This window comes from Pteropus vampyrus, unplaced genomic scaffold (genome assembly GCF_000151845.1).
Source record: "Pteropus vampyrus isolate Shadow unplaced genomic scaffold, Pvam_2.0 Scaffold70, whole genome shotgun sequence".
Lineage (NCBI taxonomy): Eukaryota > Metazoa > Chordata > Mammalia > Chiroptera > Pteropodidae > Pteropus > Pteropus vampyrus.
This window is the reverse complement of record NW_011888851.1, coordinates 4,149,892-4,152,946: the sequence shown is the minus strand read 5'-3', so window position 1 is coordinate 4,152,946 and position 3,055 is coordinate 4,149,892. Positions and strand designations below refer to the sequence as shown.

At 30.9% G+C, this 3,055-nt stretch overlaps 1 protein-coding gene across 1 annotated transcript in view; it reads left to right on the top strand.

The window, feature by feature from the left end:
• The first annotated feature begins 2,275 nt into the window (after positions 1-2,275).
• KERA (keratocan) overlaps positions 2,276-3,055 on the top strand; it is a 6,512-nt gene continuing 5,732 nt past the window's right edge. Inside the window, exon 1 of the mRNA XM_011361768.1 lies at positions 2,276-2,523. The gene's annotated coding sequence lies outside the window, so the exon portion shown is untranslated. The remainder of the gene's footprint in view (positions 2,524-3,055) is intronic.

Here is a 3,055-nt window from a genome sequence, read left to right as displayed (position 1 = left end):
TGTTAAAAAAAAAAAAATCAAAATATAGATAAAGATTATACTAATGGTGGAAAATATCCTGTGATTTTAGTCTGGAAATAATGTTACCAAAGCTGGTAAGCATTGTAGATGGTCATTTTTATTTATATCCTGTCTCTCAAGTTCCTTAAAATGTGATTGTTATCATATGCTCACAAAATGAGAAGGAAGAGTAAGAATGATTTCCAGATTTCTGGTTTAGGAGACTGAATAAGATGATAGTATGACTCAAAAATATAAAATGACAAGAGCAGTTACAAGTAAAGGGAGACAGTAAATTCTATTTTAGATATATGCCTCTGAGACATGCAAAGAAAATTTCTAGAAAGCAGGTATATGTACACATTGGAGGGAAAGTCTTCTTCCAGAAGCTGATTGGTGAGAGATACTCAGGAGTTATTATAACAGAGGAAATAGTTAAAACCATGGAATAGCACAGGAAATATGTATACAGCAAAAAGAGCCCAGAACAGAGGGAAGAATCTCAAAAATCTTTAAATGTTAGAAACACTTCAAAAAATACTAGAGAAAACAGAGAGTTTCAAGATATAGACAGAGAGAAAAGGGGAGGAAAAATAAGGAAGAATGATGTCAGAGAAATTAAGAAACATTTAATTAAAGATGAGGGTCAGCATTCTCAAGAGTCACAAGTCAAGTAAGCTAAAAATTAATAGACTTCAACAGATTAGTAAATATTAAGATCATTGCTGATTTTGTCAGAGCAATTTTAGAGAAGCGGAGGGATGAGTAGCCATATTTTGGTGGGTAGATCATGGATGGAATGGTGAACAGGAAATGAAGAATAAAGGCAGCCAGTATACTATGCTAATGTTCCTACAATGAACATGTAAGAACATTTGTATAATAATATTAAGAAATAAGTGAAATAAGTTTTCCTAAAAAAGAAAATTAAGAAAAAGAGAGTTGCTGAAGGGAGAGCTGTGCAGATTTGAAGATCATCTGCTGTTTATATCCTGAGGGTTTAGAAAAAGAAGAAAGAAAAAAGAAAAGGATGCAATAGAGAGAAACATCATTGTAAGAAAGCAGATGTTTGATTTTTTTTTCTTGAAATATAATATGAATGTATCTGTAAAGCTATGAAGAGATCACGTCTCAATCAGATCTCAGTCTATAAATGCTCCTAAACTTGAATTCATTTCCCAGTTGAGAATGTAGGGCTAATACTAAATAAAAGCTTACAATCCCATAATTGTTTATGACAAATCAGGGCTATTACTGTTTTGTGGATGACAAACTAAGCTCTAATCAACATGCCAATGTTTAGGAAGGAAGAGGCAGATGACTCAGAAACAGTCCTTTGAACCCAATGCTCTCTCCTCTTCCCTGTGCTCTATCTTTGATAATTTTTATGTGAATAGTGTTAAATGAGTCATATAAATTAAGCTTCCTGATCCCAGAATAAGATAGATTTTGAAAAAACAAAATAATTACAATGAATAGAATAACATCAGAAAATAAGATTTATTTTATTGGCGTCTTTCATCAAAAGGTATAACAAATTTTTTCCTCAATAAAAGAACTAGAAGACATTATCTTAGGCTTACGTGTTAAAAAAAAAAAAATAGCAGTGAGACAGAATGTCATGTATTGAATTAAATGCAAAATATTTATTATAGTGAGAAAAAATCATTTAAAAAAGTATTTGGAATAAAACTCTCAGTAGGAAATAAAGATACAAAAAATATTTCTATAAAACTGAGTCTAACACTATCTTTATTGCCAACATCAGATATAGCTTTCCAGATTTCATTTTAATATTTTTCTATCTCTTTTTCCCTTAATCAAACAAAATATATCTAAATAGAATTCCTGAATCTGTTTTATATGAGGAAAAAAATAGTTCCATATAAACAGAAAACATTGACCTTTATTTCTTTGTATTCATTTTTTAAAAGATCTTCTAACAAAAAATTTTTTTAAAACTTCTTTTGTTACCTTTGAAACCAAAACTGCCTTAAGTTGCCTGCTGATAGATTAAATTTAGATATCAGTACATTACGAAATCTTTGAAACTGTGAATTTCAAAGTGAAAAATTGCCCTTTTCTTATAGGTTCTTGAGATTTAAGTCAGAACTTCCTGTGCTGTGCTGCCTAGGTACCGAAAAATGCAGTGGTTGTTGGAGGGGTTAAAGTTGGAACTACTGATGCATATATATTAGGGAGGATTCAAAAAACACAGCAGTGGAGCCTGGATCAATCCATTCCTGTGAATGAGCAGTGACCAATAGAGAGAGAAGAAGAAGATCCAAGAAGACTGAGGTAAGCAGGCTTCTGCAGCCCTGTCGAAGTGGAAAAAATAGATCAAAAGTTGTTCATGGTGACTGGTCAAAGTAGGTTTTATTTTTTTCTCATAGGAAGCTTGACAGCATAAAATAAAAACAAATTTCTTTAGTCAAAGTTTTTTTTTTTTCTTTTTCTTTAACTTACTGTTAGCAAACTTCAGACCCAGACACAAGACTCAACGGTATATTCCTGGACAGCAAGGTAAATTATTTTTCACTTTTTAAAAAGCTAAGAATTCAAAGTTGATTCATCTGAAGCAGGGTTACTGCTTCAATAATTAAAACAAAAACAAATTCTTCTGAAAAAAGAAAAAAGAATATTTTAATGTGTCTCTGTTGGAAGACAACCAGAGCAGCATTCTGCAGTTGCAGGAAATTTGACAGCTTGCGGAAACAGTTCTGCACTTGTCATTTCCCCCAATTTAGTGGCATATTGAGAGATCAGCATTTCATAAATGATATGGATTTTATTGTTTTCCTAAGGAATCTGTAAAATTTAATCAGTCTCCATTATCAAGCAATTGAACTAAATATGTATTTGTTGAATATTACTGTTTTATATATGTATATATTATATATATATATACACATATATATATACACATATATACATATATATGTATAAACATGTTCTTTGTTTTGTTTTGTTTTGTTTCTTATCAACCATAGTAAGGCCATAGTTGAATACATTATTTACCTAATTGCTACATATATATGTGTATGTATATATACAC